The sequence below is a fragment of the Anser anser genome (assembly GCF_964211835.1).
Source record: "Anser anser genome assembly, chromosome: 1".
Lineage (NCBI taxonomy): Eukaryota > Metazoa > Chordata > Aves > Anseriformes > Anatidae > Anser > Anser anser.
In genome coordinates, this window is record NC_139720.1 from 219219 (window position 1) to 239890 (window position 20672).

Here is a 20672-nt window from a genome sequence, read left to right on the forward strand (position 1 = left end):
GAATGACGTTCAGAAGAGTCTGTAGCCCTCCCAGGAGAATGGCCAGAGTTACTGCTGCTTCCTGACGTGGGGAGCCCTGGTCCTAGACCAATGTCCTGCTCTGCCAGTGTGAGGACGTGGCAGAGATTGTCCCCAGCAGATGGCCTCACTGTTCCTGGGCAGGGGGTGGTTCTGGGCAGACATCCTGCAGCTTCCAGGTGGCAGATGGATCTGGGATGTCCCTCTTCAGCCCAGTACCACCCCTCACATGCCAGCTGGAGTCTCCTGCTGGGTCTCTTCTATCCTGTTCCTGACATTATTTTCCATAGACCATGTCTGCTACTTTCCATCTGCATGCTTATGCTGTGGGCTGGGTGGCAGGGATGATCTGTGTGGTGGAGAACGCTGCTGGGCTGCTGGTCATGCAGAACAAACTGTCTCAGGATGGAGCCCTTGCCTCTGCATGCATACAGCTTGCAGAGCAACAGCAAAGCAGTTATGCTGTGTTCTGTGATGAAAAGCACAACTGCCTGCCCCCAGGGCTAGAAAAATCTCTGAAGAACCATTCCCTTGCATAAGCATGTGGGGCACCAGGAGGCATGGAGTGGCCGGCTCACCTTGGCAAGGAAGGACAGTGCTGTGAGAAGCTGTCACAAAATCAGAGTGGTTGAGGTTGGAAGGGACCCCTGGAAATTGTTGGAAGGGACCTCTGAAGGGACCCCAACCTGCTCAAGTAGGGCCACCCAGAGCAGGTTGCCCAGGACCGTGACCAGTCAGATTTTGTGTATCTCTAAGGACAGAGACTCCAAAACCTCTCTGGGATCCTGTGCCATTTCCCAGTCACTCTCACAGTAAAACAACATCACTAGTTACTGTCCTCCAGCTGGACTTGATGCTGCTGTTTACCAACATCTGGGCTCAGCCCATCAGTCAGTTTTCAGCCCACCTCATATTCCACTTTTCTAATCTATACTTTGTCAGCTTGCCTACAAAGGTGTTGGGAGAAAGTATCAAAAACATTATTCAAGTGAAAGTGAACAAAATCCACTGCTCTCCTTCATCCACCAAAGCAGTCATCTCATTGTACAAGGTTATCAGAATGGTTAAACACAATTTCCCCTTTATAAATCCTGGCTGTCCCATCCTGCCCTGGCACCTGGCACCTCTCATCTACACCCATTTCAAGGCTGAATTTTTGTATAAGCTGTGCCAGGGAAGCCGATACCTGCCAGAGCTGACAAGTGGGGTGCAGATGGTTGAAACTATCCTGGGCTGCAGAACAATGGGACGGCTATGGCAAGGTGAAGGGCCACTATGTCTGCATGGCCTCTGTGGAGGCTCCCAAAGCCCAGAACAACTGGGTAGCCACCTGCCCAGATCCTACTGGGCTGAAGAGGAGACCAGGGTGCTGGAGTCATGGAGGGGCCTAACCCTGGGGGCTGGCTGCAGTGTAGGAATGGGATGACACTCCTTGCTGTTGGGACTCAGAGAAGAGTCTGATGTCTTTCCTATCTTGATCCAGGGCTGTGTCAGGTGCATTTTCACCCTGCAGGAGGGTTTCTCTTTCCTCAGACCTTTCTAAGAGCAATGGTGCCCACCTCCATGAGCACAGAGTGATGGATGCAGCTTTTGCCACCCTTTGTGTCTGGGTAGGTCTTCCCAGAGAGGCTGAACATCCTCTTAGCTCCACAGAACTAGTGCCTGGGTTGTCATCTCAACCACACAGCAGCCTGAAAATGAAAGGTTAAAATGAAACAAGCTTACAGCATGGTTCTGTCTGAGCACACGAGAAAGTTCCTCTCCAATAAGAGTCACTCCATGCTCAGTCTCAAGGTGCGTGTGGCCACTGCCTGCAGAACGTCCTGCACTGTGTCATGCTGGGAGCCATCCTCACCTGCCTGCCTATGCAGAGCTGGGTACCTGCTCCCATTTCACTGTTTGTCACACTTTCTTTTGCCTCCCCACCCCAGAGAGCAGGCTGGTTGCACTGGGCTTCTCACACCATCTCACTGGACGCTTTGTGCCTCTGGTGAGCGTGCCCACACTCAGCCTGGCACTGTGGGGCAGGCACGCACCTAGAGCAAGGTGCTTGGCCGCCCTTGCCTTGGGGGCAACTTTGTCCCTAGCTGTCAGTTCGGAGCCTTCCTAGGTCACGCAAACTGCGATGGGGCCATGCGAGCCAGGACCATGGTGTCGGAAGAGATGACATGGGACAGAGCATGGCAGGGACTGACAACAGCAGGCCATCCAGGCTGTCATGGCGCATGCAGCCCTGCTCAGAAAAGCTCTCTCTGCTGTCACTCCAGCTGTGGGCTGGAAAGCCAAGTTCCTGCTGGTTATCTGGGTCTGGCTGTGTGCAGCGGGGGGAGGCTGGCTGTGCCCGGGTCAGGCTGTGTCCCTGGGCTGCCCTGCCCTCAGAGGCTGCTGCCCTGCACCAGCACGGGCAGCCCTGCTCGAGGGGAGCAGGGGGAGGCTCTGGCCAAATTCCTGGCCTCTCTCTTCCCAACACAGGGCAGTGGCACTTGGCCCAGTGTGTAGGTGCCTGCCTCCTTGCCATGTGCGCTGCCATGTCCCAGCAGACCAGGGATTCCAGGAGCCACTTTTAGCATGTGTTTCTCTGTCCTGCACCTGGATAATGGCTTGGAACCCAGCAGGGCTGTGGCTGCATCTGGCTTCCGTGGAGGTAGGTGATGTTTCCTCTGCCCTGGGTGCTTCAGAATCAGCCCCCTCCTGCCACCCCTCTGGGCTGCTTTTAGAAGAGTGACAGGTACTTGTTCTTGCATAGCCCTGCTGGCAGGGAGCTGGGAAGTGAGTGGCAGAAAGGGCAAAGAAAACTCAACCTTGGGCTGCAGCCCCACTCCTAGAAGGTTGTGCCACAGTAAAGAGCACCAAGGAGCACTTCCCTGGACCACAGGATGAGACAGAGTTAGCTGGACACCTTCCCAAGACAAAATAGTCCCATATCTAAGACCAGTCCCCCTATGCCCATGTAAACCCACAGCACTGAAGGAATGCTGCACCCCTTTGCAATCTCAAGAGGTCCCTCTCCCCCTCCTTCGTTCCTACCCCCATGATTTGCATTCCTGTCTCAGAGCAAGTGCAGCTCAGCTGCTGTCCCACAGTCCCTCATTTTTCCTGTCCAGCCTCCCTGCCTGCACCCACACAGGTCTGTGCTCCCAGTTGCTCCCTGGAGTGAGTGGCCCCATTGCCAGGTGATGGGGAAGATGTGCTGCAGGCAGGCCTTTGAACATGAAGTACAGACATTGGCTGGGATGAGGGCTCCTGCAGAAGAGGCTTGTGACTCATTTTAAATAAAGCAGGTTGCATGTGGTGCAAGAAGGTGCTTTTCCTGCAGACCGTGAGCGCAGCTGAATGAGTAGGAGCAGAGGAAGCAGACCACAGGATGATGCTGGCTGCTTACAGCACCAGTGCCATGCCATGGGTTGCCAGGAGCAGAGGGGATATTCTCAGTGCCAGGCAAAGTGATGTGGAGAAAGCTGATATTTTCCCAAATGGGAGCCAAATGCAGTATTTGCTGCAGGCTAAGGGTCTGTCTGAGATGAGTTCCGAGGCTATGCGTGGTGGGGTGATCCAAGCAGCTAGGAGGGGAGTCAACAGACTGACAAGAGAGGAATGGGGTTAGGAAGAATGACAGCCTGAGAAAGCCTTGGAGACAGCAGGAGAGTCTGGCTGAAGGGGAGTGGGTTCAGGAAAAAGTATTGAAGGGGAAGAAACTGCTTCTGGCAGCCCAGCTTTCCTCGTTTGCTCACCACCCTCTCAAAAACCCCGTGCTTCCGTCCACCCGCAGCCAGCCCAGAGCTTGCCAGGTCATGTAGGGTCTGACATAGCAGCTCCCCAGGGCCAGTGGTGGCTCTGGGGGTGCTGCTTGATGTTTTCTGTTGCTCTGTCTGGGGCAGGAAGGTGATCTGTACCCAGGCAGTGCACCTGACAGTGGATCTGAGAACATGTGAGGCCTTAAACAGCTCCAGGACTACAGCCAGAGGCATTCACACCTTCTCCATTACAAGCTCCCAAGGAAGATGCTGTGGCAGTCCCTTGGGATCAGGGCTGGACCAGATGGTGCTTGAAGCTGGGTGCTGAGGCAGTGGTCATGGGGTGGGGGCAGAGCTTCTGTGTCTGTCGGAGTGCATTTGGGGTGCAGAGTGTTGTGCTGGGGAAAATTGGGAGCGAGGAGTGCAGAGTGTGGTGGCAAGAAAGGGAAACTTGCAGGGTGGCCCGGAGCCTACAGGTCTACCTGTGCTGTGCTGTGCTGTGTCCCCAGGACTTCCTGGCCCCATGGGAAGGTTCTGGCCCTGCATGGCCCCACAGCTGTCCTGCAGGACTCCCACATTCCTGTTGAGGCTGACATAGCTGGATGCAGTGAGGCAAGGCCTGCACCAGATCAATCTTTGCTTGGCACCACTCTGCACCAGATCTATGCTCTTATCTCTATCACTAAGCTGCTCTTCCACACCCTGCTGCTTCCCACAGCTTGTTTCTCCCCCACCTCCTGCAGCTGCAAGAGGCTGCTGTGAGATAATGTTTCAGAAGATGGAACAGACACATCTACAGCAGAGAGACTTCAAATGGGCTGGGAAGCTTGCAGCAGCTCTGCACAACGGAGATGGTGTGCAGTCAATCATTGGATTCCCCCATCCTGCACGCTGCATATTTAATGGCTCTTTGGGTCTCAATGTTTAAATCTATCTAATAAGCATTTAACTGCCGCTCAATATTTAATGCTTCAGTGTTGAGTGTAATAATCCCATGTATCAACGTGAGTGCTGGTCCATCATCCTGGGCATGGGGAGGAGCATGCTGCAGGAGAGGCTCTGCCACAGGGCACATAGTAAGGGGAGAACTGCTCCATGACACAATTTGCATGGGTGTCAGGTTATCTCTACACAATGAGCTGAACCACAGGGCAACAGGAACCGGCCACAGGAGACTGGTAAAGAGCAAAGATACATCAAAGGCAGGCAAAGCAGGACAGCCTGCACATCCAGCACTCCCTGCTCTCCCCCACAGTCCTCCTCCGTGAGTGCAGAGCATTTGCCATGTGGCTGGCTTGTGTGCAGGTGCACATATCTCCCCCTGCACTGTGTTTGTGTGTGCACTTCAGTGAGCTTGCACGTCACCTAGTTGTTCTGAGACGGCTTTCACTCCCTTTGGGTCTGGTTCTGCTTGCTGGGGCCTCTGCCACCTTGCAGAAAAGCTGAACCCCAAGGCATTTGTTTAGGAGCAGTTCCAGTAGCTCTGTACAGATTGTTCCTGAGCTCACATACCCATGCAAAAGAATAAAATAGTGCAGCTGGAAGGGCCCTTCAAAGATCATCTAGTCCAAATCCCTGACCTCTTCAAGGCTAACCAAAAGTCAAAGCATATTATTGAGGGCATTGTCCAAATGCCTCTTGAACACTGACAGGGATGGGGCATCAACCACCTCTCTAGGAAGCATGTTCCAGTGTTTGACTACCCTCACAGTAGACATTTTTCCTAATGTCCAGTCTGACCCTCCCCTGGTGCAGTTTTGTGCCATTCCCGTGCATCTTGTCATCAGTTACCAGGGAGAAGAGTTTGGTGTTGTCCTCTCCACTTCCTCTCCTCAGGAAGTTGGAGAGAGCGATGAGGTTTCCTCTTAGCCTTCTGTTTTCCAGACTAGACAACCCAGGTGTCCTCAGCCTCTCCTCATAAGGCATGTCTTCCGGCCCTTTTACGAGCTTTGTTGCCCTTCTCTGATGCTTTCAAGGACCTTAACATTCTTTTTATATTGTGGAGACCAGAACTGCACACACCGATGTTAAATGTAGTATGAGAATCACCTCTTTAGACCAGCTGTCTGTGCTATTTAATGCATCCTAAAACGCAGTTTGCCCTTCTGGCTGCCAGAGCACTCTGCTTGCTCATGTTGAATCTGCTGTCAGCCAGCACTCCCAGATCCCTTTCTGCAGAGCTTCTCTGCAGCCACTTGTCTCCAGCTGTGTGTTTGTGTCTGGCATTGCAGTGTCCCAGGTGGAGCACCCAGCATTTTCCTTTGTTGAACTTCATATTGTTGCTAATCGCCTGGGGCTTCAGGGCTACTCTGTTGTGCTCAGCTTGCAGGCACTTCAGAATCACAGAATGGTGGAGCTTGGAAGAATCACAGAATCACAGAATTGTAGGGGTTGGAAGGGACCTCAAGAGATCATCGGGTCCAACTCCCCTGCCAAAGCAGGTTCCCTAGAGCAGGTTGCCCAGGTAGGCGTCCAGACGGGCCTTGAATATCTCCAGAGAAGGAGATCCCACAACCTCCCTGGGCAGCCTGTCCCAGTGCTCTGTCACCCTCACCATGAAGAAGTTCTTTCGCATGTTGGTGCGGAACTTCCCATGCTCCATTTTGTGGCCATTGCCCCTAGTCCTATCCCCACAAACCACTGAGAAGAGGTTGGCCAAATCCCTCCGTCTCCCACACCTCAGGTATTTATACACATTGATAAGATCCCCTCTCAGTCTTCTCTTCTCCAGGCTGAACAGGCCCAGGTCTCTCAGCCTTTCCTCAAAGGGGAGATGCTCCAGGCCCAGTACCATCTTTGTGGCCCTCCGCTGGCCTCTTTCCAGGAGTTCCCTGTCTTTTTTGTACCGGGGAGCCCAGAACTGGACACAGTACTCCAGGTGAGGCCTGGCCAGGGCAGAGTAGAGGGGGAGGATCACCTCCCTTGACCTGCTGACCACGCTCCTTTTAATGCATGCCAGGATCCCATTGACCCTCTTGGCCACGAGGGCACACTGCTGGCTCATGGTCAACCTGTCGTCCACCAGGACCCCCAGGTCCTTCTCCACAGAGCTCCTCTCCAGTAGGTCGTCCCCCAGCCTGTACTGATACGTCCGGTTGTTCCTTCCCAGGTGCAGGACTCTACACTTGCTCTTATTAAACCTCATTTGGTTTCTTCCTGCCCATCTCTCCAGCCGGTCTAGGTCTTGCTGAATCGCGGCACAGCTTTCTGGTGTGTCAGCCACTCCTCCCAGCTTTGTGTCATCGGCGTACTTGCTGAGGGCAGACACTATTCCGTCATCACGGTCGTCGATGAAGATGTTGAACAAAACCGGACCCAGCACCGACCCCTGGGGAACGCCGCTAGTCACAGGTCTCCAGCTGGACTCTGCGCCGCCGATCACCACCCTCAGAGCTCGGCCAGTCAGCCAGTTCTCAACCCACCTAACTGTCCACTCCTCTATCCCACGCTTTCTCAGCTTTGCTATCAGGATGTCATGGGAGACAGTATCGAAAGCCTTGCTAAAGTCAAGGTAGATGACAACCACTGCTCTCCCCCCATCTACCCAGCTGGTGATGTCATCATAGAAGGCAATGAGGTTGGTCGAGCACGACTTCCCCTTGGTAAATCCATGCTGACTGCTCCTCATAACATTCTTCTCTTCCAATTGGTTGGAGATGGCATCCAGAACAAGCTGTTCAACACCTTTTCAGGGACAGAGGTGAGACTGGCTGGCCTGTAGTTTCCTGGATCCTCCTTCTTGCCCTTCTTGAAGACTGGAGTGACATTGGCTACCCTCCAATCTTCAGGCACCTCTCCTGTTCTCCAGGACCTTTCAAAGATGATAGAGAGCGGTTCGGCGATCACCTCCGCTAACTCCCTCAGCACATGTGGATGCATCCCATTGGGACCCATGGATTCGTGTGCGTTGAGCCCACTCAGACACTACTGAACCACTCCCTTGTCAACTGGGGGGATTTCTTCATTTCCCAGACTCTTTCTCCCTCCAGGGTCCAGGGGTTCCAGGGAGGAGTATGAGCAAAGACCGAAGCAAAGAAGGCATTCACTATCTCCGCATTCTCAGCATCCCCCATTACCAGGACACCCCCCTCATTCAGCAGGGGACCCACATTATCTCTAGTCTTCCTTTTACTGTTTACATACTTAAAAAAAAAAACCACAAAACTTCTTATTATCCTTTATCTCTTTTGCAAGCTTCATCTCCAGGTAACAGCAACAGGTACACAGGTTCTTTGGATTGCAGGTGATAAATTCACTGTCTACAAAGAAAACTCAAATGCCAAAAGTATGCGTAACACAGCCTGGCTATTAACATGTTAAAAGGCACAAAGTCTCTATAGAGATTTCTAAGTTTCCCAGGGAGGCACTTGGTATGACCAAGTGTTCAAATCTTACCCAAAGGTGTCCCAGTGGGGGGGGAAGAGAGGCTCAGCTCATCAACTGATCCCAGAAGTCACAATGGTATCTTCTCTCACATCCCCTCTCTCTTAAGTCAATTTATATTATTTTCTATATTTGAGGTGGAGCTTGAGTAACTCTAGTCAGGCATATCTTGGTTATGATTAGTAAAAAGTTTTCTCACTTTCATTTAAAGGTATAGGTTCCGAGAAATTCAGAGCGCATGCTCAGTGAGGGGTGGTCACACCTTGGAGGTGGGGAGTTTTGGGGATGGAGATGTGTTTTGGTGTTATAAGGATATTATAATGAGCAAAGTACACTAGAGAACAGCATTTTGTCAAAAACATGACAGATCATTGGCTCAGGGTAGCAAATATGCAATTTATTGGTCTAGGTGTGCACAAGAACAATCGGGTCCCCACCTGGTCACAGAGCCTAGCCGCGGTGTCTCCACTCTGATCTACACTCTGTACTGTTCCTTACAGTCAGCACACCAGGTTCCCCCAGTGTGATAGCATCTGAGGTTGGAGACCTAGGGAACTTTTATATAGTGCAGCTATGCTCCACCCTGGAAGCTTCTTCAATGCTGTACATTTTCTTTAAAATGTGAATATCAGTTCAAGTCACCTTAGGCAATTATTCCACAGGGTGTTTATGGAAAAGTTGGATGTGGTTTAGTGGGTAATATTGGTGTTAGGGGAATAGTTGGACTAGATAATCTTGGAGGTCTTTTCCAACCTTAATTATTCCATGATTCTATGATCATGTTTAGCAGTGGCTGTGGCATGTAAACCCCACAGTCACTGCTTCCTGGGGGAAACTTAGAATGTCCTTGCACATACTGTTGCTGTGGCTGTCACCCTGAGGTGAGCAATTGTGGGTCTTGCCCCACAGCCCAGAAGAGATTTGATTCCTGGGGCATTTCACTTCTCTAATAGCTACATCCTCCCTGGATGACCCTACAGATTTAGGACAGTGCCTTTGCCACACTGAAGTCCAGAGTGACTGCTCATCTTCTGGCATGAGCCATGCCCCCTCCCCAGCCACCTGCCTTGTGCCCTGCTGCCCCTTTGCAGCACAACCCTGCGGGCAGAGTCCTCCAGCCCCAAGGAGGGCTGCAGAGGCACCTGCCTCTTGTGTCGGCAGTGCTGGTGGGCCCAGGCAAGTCTTTTCCCAGCATGCGCATGGGTGAAACACAGCCCCCTTCCTGCTCAGAAAGCTGCCTCCAGGCATGAAGATAACTGCCCCAGCCGTGGGATAGCTGTTCTCTCTGGTGCTGCCTGTGGTGGGTCACGCTGGCCTGGCTCAGGAGGACTCCATGACTGAGAAAAGTGCCTGGTCTGGCCTGGGAGCCCCAGAGCTGTGCCCCAAACTGAGCACTAGCACGCAGGGGCTGGGCAAGCCCAGCTGCTGTGTTAATACAGTCCTGTGAAATCATTCTCTGCAGCAAGCTTAGCTTTTCCTGAAATGTTTCCTTCCCTGCCTTATTCACCTGCCCTTTCTGAAACTGCCATCTCAATCCCTGTTCACAGCTAAAGACTCAGCCACATCATCATCCCCACCGCAACCCCATCCTTATCCCTATTCTCAACCCTGTTCCCATCCCTGTCATCATCATGCTCCCCACCTCTGTTCATCTCTGTCCCTATCCAGACAGCTTCCTTCCTACCCTCTGGACACTCCTGCAGATTGCTTTAACTGTCTTCCAGGGTTTTTGAGAGAGAGAGAAATACCTGATTAATCCCAGAGCGAGCTGTAATCACATGGCAATAACTACACGACTCGTGCTTATCTGAATGTGTAATCACAGCGATGAATAATACTCAGGGTTTAGCACCTTACCAATTAGCTTGGGAGTGGCTGCTGTTGGCTTTATGCAGCAGGTCGCATCCCTCTTGGGGTCATGCTTTGCCTTGTGCGGACAAGGAGCCACTGTCCTGCCAGGACACAAGTGGAGTTAGCAGCTGCCTCCTCAGGGAGCCTGGCCATGGCTGGGAAATTGTCCCATGTAACGCAGTGACTCCTGTCCTGTTGTGAGGTCCCCAGCTGCAAGTGCTCAGGGCAACAGTCGTGCCCTGCTTGTTCCCTGTGTGCTCGTGGAGGACATGGAGGCAGGGCACTGTCCTCTGAACCCACTGTCCCTGATGATGGTTGTGGAGTGTCTGCATGGTGTGGAAACACTCTGCTATGCCATGTTGTGCTGTGACAATGTGCCAGCGGGGACTCCAGGGAGATGGTCCCTTGTCTGGCAAAGCTGCTGGCCATGCAGCCTCTTGTCTGCCTGCTGGCCTCTTCCACCCAGACTAGAAGGACAGAGTGCTTTGGTGCTGCAAGGAAGTGACAAACCATGGTCATCCTGGCCAAAGCCAGTCCCCTGCAGAACCATCCCTGGCTGCAGACTCCAGGTGCTATCAACACTGGGTAGCAGAGATGGGGCCTCACCAGCCTTGATGCCTTTGGGCTCACGGACCCAAAGGGAGCTGGATGCCCCTGTACCACGGTCAAGTGACAAAGCAAAGACCTGGGAGTGGAAACCACTGCCATGAGCCATTATTGTACCATCCAAACTACTCCTTCACAAGTGCCAAGAGAGACAGACTAAGAACTCTGCCTGTGCAAAGCCCTCATGAGGTGCAAAGTATCAACACTGTCTGCATCTTTAACACCCTTTGACAGGGAAAAGAGACCATCATCTGTTCAGCCTGTAGACCTCTGCACTCCTATCATTCCCACAGACCTTCCATAAAAGCCGTGGACTAACTGCAGATGATCCCATGCTGCTGCCTTTTCTGACCACTTGCAGACAGCCCTCTGGGTGTGTCATGACTCTGACCCACTCCCTGCTGGCCAGACAGCTCTTCCCCTCACCCGGTCCCTGTCATGGTGGCCCCAAGGCTGATATGACACAGACCAAAGACATCAGCCAGACCCTCCCAGGTAGAGCAAGACTTAACATACACCAGAGACATGCACATCCCAGAGTGAACATTGAACGGACACACAGTCCAAACTGAACACTGCCCTCAAGATAGGTAGTCCAGTGCCTGTGTGCAAGCACATCCTGTGGTGAGCGCTGCCAGTGCATGTGCACGGTCCCTGGTGAGCACTGTCTGCATGTGTGCACACCTTGGCTGAGCCCTTGTGCACGTGTGCAGCCCTGCGTGCTCTTGCTCCACAGTCAGTGTGTCCCTGTAGCTTGCTCAGCTCTCTAATATCATGATGCAGTGGGCAGTGGCAGCTGAGGTGGGGTGTATGCAGGCAGCTGCTTTCACCCCAGTCCTCTGCGGTGAGAGTCTGGGACTGTGGGGTCCTGTGGCTCAAGCACAGTCAGGGTACAAGGGCAGAAGACTGTGCCATGGCCGGGCTGGGGAAGGACATTCTTGTGGACTGGCAGGCAGAGAACCAGCCTCTGGAAATGTGCAGTGCCACCAAATTAAGGGCTTAATTAGCAGGCGTGTTTCCCTCAAGGAGCTGTCACCTCATTATCACAGAGAATGGTGATTAAGCAGTGGGAAGGGGCAGGCGCCTTGCTCCCTTGTGGGAGAAGCACAAGGATTGGCATCCAGAGAAAGAGTCCACATGTGAACCTGGAAAGATGTCAAGGGAGAGTTCTGTGTGCCAAGGTAGCACCACAGCTAGCACCCCGTCAGGAAAAGAACTACCTAGGGTAGAGACTGGAGTAAGGACTGTGTCCAAAAGCTGTGTCAGCATACCGACAGCTGTGATCTGTGTAAGGGAAAAGAGATAACACTGCCTTATAGCACAGGGAGCTGTAAGTAAAGCTTTGTTATGTCACCTGTCTGTCTGATCCTAGGCACAGTGTTGCTGATGGTTAGTCATCTAGTAAGAGAGTTCTTAAATCTTACCACAATGTTTGTCTTGTGTAGAGGGTTATGTGAGGCACATGTCAGGACTTCCCATTCAACAGGTGTAATCCAGTCAGGTGCCTAAGAGTCAGGGTGTTTGCCATGCAGCAGGCTGGGCTGGAAAAAGATCTGATAACGCAGGGCATTGTTGCAGACGAGAGATCTTCACTAACAGGTGTTAGCCAGAGTCTCCTTGGCAGCAGGACCACAGGGACTGTGTCCAAAACTCAGCACAGGAAGTTTCCACAGGAGGATAATGATGCCGGTTGCTGTGCACAGGCTGTAGGTGGTGATGTTGTGGAGCTGGATCCCAGCAAGGCACAAGTAGCAAGGGCAGGAAATGTGGTAATGTATATGATGTCTTGCATGCTCCTGTGACACAGTGGAACTGTGTGACGTGTGTTTTGAGAAACCATGGGCTGCAGCAAGAGGCCCAGGACTGTCACCTCGATCCCCCTCACCATATGCCTGTGCTCTCTGCCCAGGTAGATTACAGCCTGAATCAGGCAAATGCACAATGGAATGCATGCACTCATCAAAGCCTCTGCTGTAGGAAACAGAGGGCTAGGCACAGGGTGCCCTTAGCTGCATGCTCAGAGGCTGCTGCTGGCAGAGCCCAAGGCTTATCTGTGTCAGCTAGGAAGATCTGATGTTTCGGAGTCCCACAGCAGCTGCTCCTACACCATGAGCTCAGGGAAAAGAGACAGCTGCACCTTCTGCTTTCATCAGCGGTTGGAAAACACAAGACCTTATCCTGGATTTGTCCACCTTTGAGACCTGTTCCTGGACCTGCAGCTTTGGCCTGAACATCCAGGAATGGCAATGAAGGGGAGAGGCTGCAAAGTGGGATCCAGCATGTGGGACATGGCACAGAGAAGGGGTCCTGGAAAAAATGTGGTTTATTCTATAAGCATCTAGGTAGGACTCAGTGGAGAGGCAGAATCCTACTCAGAGATTCCAGGTCCAAGCATATCCCAAATGCAGCTATTGCACAAATACCAGAAGTGTTGGTAGGCAAGCGCAGCCACTGAGCACTCACGTTGGGAATGGCAATGTGGGGTTGAAGGTTGTACACCCATCAGTATCTGGGCTGCTCTGCACTTGTGTTTGCAGAGACGACCCAACAAGGAGTGGCAGTGCTGGGAACAGGAGGTAGCGAGGCTGTGAGGTGAGCCTGGTGAGCTCTCAGCAAGTTGTCCCTCAACTGACAGGTCTCACCCTGGCTGTGGACAATGCTGCTGTGCCCGAGCACTCTGGTCAGCCACAGCCTCAGCCCAGAGCTCCAGGTGCTGGTCCAGGCCACGGTGCTGCCTGCAGACAAGGACCCAGACCTTGAACTAGGCTCACTGGTCAGAGGGACTCGGGGGCCAGCAGAGACCTGAGGCTTTGGCTGAGGTAGCCAATGCTGCTGAGAAGCCACACTGCAATCCTTTTGTATCATCTTAGGTGATGGGTGAAGTGTCATCTCCATCCACAGGTTTCAGCACTGCAACTCTAATGAGTCTCTGAGCATCGGGTTCAGCAGGAATCACCCTCAAGAAGGGCTGCAGAGAGTAGTTGTGAACCAGCACTGTGCAGTGAAGCAGGCTCATCAGCATTCTCTGTCTACTACATTTGCCCTGTCCTTGCCTGTGCTTAGCTGGAGCCAATTGCTCCTCTTCCTGGAGTCAGTCCCCAGGCACTCTGGGCACCTCAGGAGAAGTGGTGTCACTGTATGATGAGAGACACTTTGCTGGCATGTGAGCTAATGCAGCCTGAGCAGCTCATGCAGATGTTACTATGTGCTAGAGAGGTGATGGCTGCAATGCTCTGTTCAGGTGGACTAGGCAGTGGGGTGCAGGTCTCCATCATGTCTCTCTGTCCACTTCTCTCCTGGGAGGACTGAGCCTACAACACATCCCTGGGCTTCCTGCTGGGCTGTGTTTTCACTCTAACTGCTGCCAGGGAGAAAGCGTCTTCAAGAGCCACCCATTAATTCCATGACCATGTCCTGACCTTCCCGGAGACCGGACTTAGATGGAGGCTGAAGGAGATGGCCAGCTCAAGCATGATCCCCTCTGTGACCCTGGCAGTGCTGGGAATGCTGCCTCCCCTGCGGCCCCACAGTGGCTCCCAGCTGGGCTCTGGCCCAAGCTGGTGCCAGCTCTGCCCTTCTGCTTTTGTGTGCAGCTCATCGTGTATTGCAGAGGAGCATGGGAGCAGCCACTGCTGCCACATCCTTCCCTCCAAAGGGCAGCAGCCCAGGGGGCTTCAGCTGGCCTCCCACCTTCCTGCCATTTCATGCTGTACCTTGGGCCACTTAGTGCTGGAAAGGGCAAGAGTGAAATGAGGGGGCACAAAGGGGAATGTTGAGCTGAGCTGTCCTTTGGACGCTGGGCCCTGCTGCCCAACAGCTTGCGTTTGTCAGGGCATGAAATCTCAGCAAAACACATGTACAGATGTCTGGAGAGGGGAAAGGCAGTGCCATGCTCCATACGCAGCACAGTTCATGTGCTGAGTATAAGATTCACAGATATTATCTGCCTCTGCTGATAGAGTGATACCTCTATCTTGGACATGGCAGAGCATCCCCATGTGCAGCCATGCACCCCCAGTAGGTGGGCAAGAAGCTGAGTCCCCCAAGACCCTAACTGAAGCCCCTGAGCTCTGCCTGGCTCTCTGCTTCTCTAATCTTTCCATGGTCATCAGCCAGGAGCTACTTCCTTCTGTGCTGTACCTCACCGCCCAGAGGAATGCCTCCAGGGTCCCCTTAGCTCCTTTGCCAGACATGGTTTCCCAGCCTTGCTGGTGTGGGATGCCCTGGTATGTCTGGGAGCAGGGACGGGCAGCCCTGGATGCCTTCCTTGTCTGCCCCTTCCCTGTCTCTCCTGGGTCCCCAGTGCACTATTTGCTATTCTCCTGGCTGCCAGACTGGAGGGACCAGATGGGCCCTGCCTCCGCCTGGCTCCTCGCTCCTGCCTGGGAGACATTGCTTCCTGCTGCTTCCCACTCACCAGCGTTTGCATTGCACTTATTCTCTGACCTTTGGAGAAATCAGCACAGGCAGCAAGCTCAGTTCTACAGACCCAGGCTAGGACTCTGGGCAGCACTCCTGTTCCTGGTGTCGGCTACCAGGGACCAGTGTGCCCAAGAGCCCATTCCTCAAGAGCCATCTGCGTGTGCACCACCATCAACCTGCCCCATGGCAGAGCCCCCGCTTGGGACTCCTACTTAACCAAGCCAGAGCCTATCTGTCTGTGATCTGGCCCAACCTCGTAGACTGCATTCTAGCAGATTGACCTGCCTGATATGCTCACCCAAGTGTCATCACACTTACGTTCCTCGTTGGAAGGTGAGGCTCAGGCGTGACTGGCACAGGCCTATTGTGCATGTTTGTGTATGCAAGCTCATCTCTGCATGCACACAAACACAGGTCCTCTCCACAGGACTGCTCTGGGACTTCCTGAACAGGCAGGAGGAGGGATGGCTTCCCACTCTTTGGGCTTGCCTGGCTCTCAGGAATGGGCAAGTTGCATGTACACAGGCATGGATTTCTCATCGCCTGTGCTCATGTGCTGGCTGCTGCAGAGATACCCTGAGCTGAGCACACTTTTGTCTCTTCTTCCCTGAGCAATGTCTCTTCTCCCAGCTCATACCAGCTCTATTTCACACTTGGCTTGTTTCAAGGGGTGCTGCCACATTCAATATGTCAGATGCTATGCATTCTGAGCTGCCCTTTGTAACACCGTGGGGCTCAGGAGTGGCCTGCTCCAGTGCAGCTGTGCCCTTCCTGCGGCTACTGGACAGAAGAAAGAGGTTCTGCCTCACACCACCTCATGAATGCCTGTCCCTGGCCATTCAACTGCTCCCTGTGCCTTGCAGTCAGATTTGTCTCAATTGATTTCCACCAGGAACTGTTCACACGCCACTTCGACTATGTGGGGTTCCCAGGGCTGTGAGCCCCATACCATCCCACTGCCATGTGCCTAAGACTGGTCCCATCCCTATGACCCAACGAACAGTTCCCTCCTGTGCATACGGGAGTTGTTCTCAGTGCTGTGAGGCTGCAGAGCATACCACAGCTCCAGCTCTGAGCTGCTGCTGTGATCATCACAGCAATCTGAAAATGCCCGGAGTCATGGGACTGGGGGAATGTGTCAGCTGTGTGGGAACAGTGCGTTCTCGGCTCTCCAGGCTTGTGAAGGAAATCCGGGAAGTTTGCCTCAATGAGCTAAAAAATACCCAAAGAATTGCAACTAAACATCTCATGATCAAAACCAGGCCAAGGGCACAGACAGAGCCTGGACGCTATTTCTGAGCCTCTGAGGTGGTAATACTGCCCTGGGAAGCAGCAGGAAGACATCTCTTGGTGGGTCCTGCTCCCCTTGGAGGGTGGAGAGGGGATGTGTAGGAGCTATGGCCAGTGCAGGTCTTAGGGCACGCTGGAAAGTGGCCCTGTGGACGGAGAGAAGGGCCTCATGAGGACTTGCAGCTGGCTGGATGGCTCTGCCTCTCCTGCATCACCCCTGAGCTGGGTGTGACTGCTGTGTGTGACTCATGCTGACCAAAGGTGGGACAGTTGTCATGCAGAGAGAGAGCCACCGCCTGGGACAATGCAGTAGCCTGTCCCTGGAAGGGTACATGACATTCAGGAGAGCTGCTTTGTGGGGTTGTGCAGCTGCTGGGCGCAGGTCCCCATGCAACTCGGGCGTGCCTGCCTGACTTCCTTCCCACGCAGCCCCCTCAAACACGGGTCCCTGTGCTGCACCCTGGCCACGTGCCGCTGATACTTGCACAGAGGTTGTGGAACAGAGCCAGGGCAGGGGGAGAGCAAGGCTCAGCAGATGGGGGGCATGAGGGCCTGCCAGGCTGGGCAGGTGGGGGGCCCAAAGTGGAGGGGAGGGTTCCCACTGGGAGCTGTCTGGGAAGGGCAGCGTCCCCCTTGCTCGCCGGGCAAAGGCTAGGCTGGGCCGTAGTGCTGCCGTGCAGCGCACTGCCACGAGCTCCACCTGTGTCTGCTGGTCCAGCCTCACACTCTGCCCTTCCCAAGCTCATCCCACCCGTGCGTGGCCGGGGCAGACAGCGCCCAGCCTGTCCTCTAGGCTGGGCACCATCAGTCAGCCCATTGTCCATCCGTTCCTGCTGCAGCCTCTGCTGCCATTGCAGTGCTCTCAGGGTTTCCTCCCAGCCGTGGCGCTCCCGCAGGAAGGGAGAATCTCTGCTCCGGCAAGGTGTTTCCTGGCTCCCCAGATAGGATGCGGAGGCACATCCTGACCCCTGCGTGTGTGCGCTGACCCTGAGCTGTACACGGCGTCACCAAGCCCCAGCCACGCAAAACATCCCGCAGCACTCCAGCACAAACCTATGCCCATGCAGCCACGTGTGTGCACGCAGGAGCCCATGGCCAGGCTGTGACCCAGGACGTGCGAGTGCGTCCCGCGCTGCTGGCCCAGCCCAGCTGGCAGCTGGCAGGACGCAGGGGCAGGGGTGTCCCCTTCCTGGCAGGAAAGGGGCTGAGCCGGCGGCTGCAGGTTTCCTGTAGGCTCAGGCTCTGAGGGCGTCAGGAGCCAGAGCAGCCTGAGCAGCACCACGCGGGCCCACGGCAGGTAATGGGGCTGGGCTGCAGGATCCCGGCTGCCCCAAGCATCATGCGGCTGGGGCTCCTCTGATCCCTGCCAAGACATGGGGCTGGGGCAGCCCGGGCAAGGGAAGGTTCCGCTGGCAGCTCTGGTTTCTCACCCTGGGGTGCAGAATGGGCTGTCCCAAGGGCTTTGCTGCGGGGTCAGTGGGGCTGGGCTGGCAGCAAGGGCCACGGGTCTTGGCTGTGTTCAGGCTACAGCATGGGGCAGAGCTACAGGACTGGGCCCTGGGGCAGGTCTTTTGAGCGGCATGGGGCCGGGCCGTTGGGCAGGGCTGTGGGGCAGGGTCGTGCAGCTGTGTCTGCGTTCAGTACCCGCTGCCCTGCTCTTGGTTTGTCACACTGCCGCCGTCCAGCCGGCAATGCCGGGGTCGCGGCCGTGCTGCGGCGGGGTGCCCCACGGCGGGTGCCCCACGTTGGGGTGCCCCACGGCGGGTGCCCCACGTTGGGGTGTCCCACGGCGGGTGCCCCACGTTGGGGTGCCCCACGGCGGGTGCCCCACGTTGGGGTGTCCCACGGCGGGTGCCCCACGGCGGGGAGCGCCGCTCCCCGCCCACGTCGGCTGCCGCTGGCCGCGGGCACCTCCCGGGGGCCGCGGGCTCGGCGGGAGCGGCGGGGCCGGGCCGGAGGGTGCGGGGGAGAGACCGGGGGCCCGGAGAGCCCGAGCGCCGGGGGGTCGGGGAGCACGGGGGGCGGGGGCAGGCGCGGGGAGCTCCGGAGCTCGGGGCAGCCGGGCAGCCCCGCACCGCGGCGGCCGCAGGCGCCGGCCGGCCGTCGGAGCGCGGGGCGGAGACCCTCGGCGCCGTGTGCGAACTTTCCCCGGCGCCCTCCCCTCCCCGCGCACAGGCTCCCCGTCGCCATGACGACTCCTTAAACTAACGCCCCACCGCCGCCGGCGGGGGCCGACTTCGCGGAGGATCCGCCGCGCTCGCCGCGATCCTCCCCGCGCCCCGCCGCCCCCGCCCGCTCCGCGCTGCGGCTCTCCCGCTGCCGGCGGCCGCCGCTGCCCCCGGCCGCGCCGCGGCTATGGTGGCTCGGGCCCCGCCGCCCGCCGCCCCGCAGGTAAGAGCGGCCCCCGGGGCAGGGCCGGCGCCGGGGCGGGCGCGAGGCGGGCGCGCGGAGAGCCCGCGGCGGCGGCGGCGGCGGCGGCGGGGCCGGGGGCGGCGGGCGCCGCTCGCGGACGCCGCTGGGCCCCCGGAGCGCGCCCCGGGGCGCGGGGCTGCGCGCTCCGGCCGAGGCGCGGGGCGCTTCTGTGGCGCGCGCGGGGACGGCTCCGCGTGGCGGCGGGCGGCGGCGGGGCTGCCCGGCGGGCTCGGGCAGCGGCGCGGGGGAGCCGCGGCCGGCAGCGGGTCCGTGGGCGGGCGGAGCCGTGGCTCCGCGGGCTCGTCTGCGGGGAGCGGGTGCCGCGGGCTGCGGGCCGGGTGTCCGGGCGGACGGGGGCCGCGGCGCTCGGCGGGGCGTCCGCGCTGGGCGGCGGCAGGCGCGGCGCGCGGCGGGGGGCCGGGGGCCGTGGTTTGCCTCAGCGCGCTGCCTCGTGGGGTCCGTGGGTTGCGGTGGGGTTATGCCCTGGGAACGGGGCCACGGTGTGCGGTCTGGCGCGTCTGCGCCGGTGAATCTGGGCCACGGTTTGTGGCTGGGTGTCCGTGCTGGTGTTAGGGGCACCGGTGAGCGGCTGGACGAATGATCCGGGGAATGGGGCTGTGGCTTGCGTGGGGTTGTGTATTGGGACATGGAGTGGCAGTCGTGGTTTGCTGTGGCAGGTGTTGGGGGATAGGAATCATGGGCTGCGCTAGGGTGCCAGCACTTAAGGACAGGAGCTGTCGTTGGCACTGGTGTGCCTGTGCTGGGGAGCGAGGGCTGTGACGTGCTACGGGGTATGCAGGTTGGAGAGGAGGGTCTGTGGCTGTAGTGGGGGCGTATTTGGGGGGATAAGGGCTGTGATTTGCAGTGAATTGAATGTAGCTGGGGGTAGATGCCATGGTTTGCAGTGACACGTACGTGCTGGGAAGTAGGGGCCATGATTTATGGTTGGGTGTACGTGCTGGGGAACGGGAGCCCTGCTTTCTGGTATCATGCACACAGGCGCAGTGTGCCTCAGAGGGTAGGGACCATGATGCCTGTGGCATGGTCCAGAAGCATTTAAACAGAGCAGGGTTACTTCTGGTGAGGGCACATCATTGTTTTTGTAACACGTCTCTTTTTGATCTTTGCGTACCTGCGTATAACTGAGCCTATCCACACCCAGGGCTTTGCACATACCTGTGCATGATGCTCAGCACACCATTTTTCCATGTGTTCTGTTGTCAGTATGTAAGCACAATTTGTGTAGTCAGGCATCTCCAACCCAGTCTCTTCTGGATAATGTGCTGTCCTCTAGACTCAGGATGTGCTGTACAGTCCTGTGTGCGGGACTTATGTGGCCATGCTTCTGTGCCTGGGCCTCAGTTTGCAGTTTTGGCCTGCCCCCTGATGTCTTGGGGAACTGCTGGAAAAATGGGAGTCTGCCATTCTCCTCCTCTTCTAAAAATGGGTCAAGGAAGCAGGAAACTCCAGAGCTGGATTTGCACAGGTACTGGTACACACGAGTGTCCGTGTTTGTGTGAATCAGGATGTGAGAATGAAGAGACGGTAGCCCTGGAAGCAAACAGGATTTAAACAGGAACTGTACCTTCTGTTTCTTGCCTTAATGCCTATGGACAGGGATCCTCAAAGGCTTCAGTGATGTAAGGGTTACATCTGTCAAGCATCTGTGAGAAACATAGTCAAACAGGAGGCTAGCTGTGTAACCATGCCTATAGCAAATGTCTTGCTGTGTTAGCATACCAGCTGCTCTTTTAGCTGTAGTGTGTTTGTGCCAGAGCCTTGGGTTGCAAGGAGAGGAGATGAGGGCTAGGGAATGACCTTGGCACAGTTCTGCTCTTGTCTTGGCCTAGGTGCCCCAGAAGGTGTCTTTGCCTGGGATGTGCAGTTGCTCTTGGCTGGTGTCTCCTAGGCTGGCCAAGTAGTGCTTGCTGCAGCCCTTGCAAATGTGGATGTTGC

General features: G+C 55.9%; 1 protein-coding gene across 9 annotated transcripts in view; it reads left to right on the forward strand.

Moving 5' to 3' along the window:
• The first annotated feature begins 16728 nt into the window (after nt 1–16728).
• SHANK3 (SH3 and multiple ankyrin repeat domains 3) overlaps nt 16729–20672 on the forward strand; it is a 389687-nt gene continuing 385743 nt past the window's right edge. For 3 of the 9 annotated variants that reach the window (XM_083835495.1, XM_083835501.1, XM_083835494.1), the window contains exon 1: nt 17182–17601. The gene's annotated coding sequence lies outside the window, so the exon portion shown is untranslated. Of the gene's footprint in view, nt 17602–18603; nt 18696–20672 lie in introns of those variants that run through there. The other 6 variants (XM_083835500.1, XM_083835499.1, XM_083835493.1 and 3 more) reach the window with 5 other exon arrangements.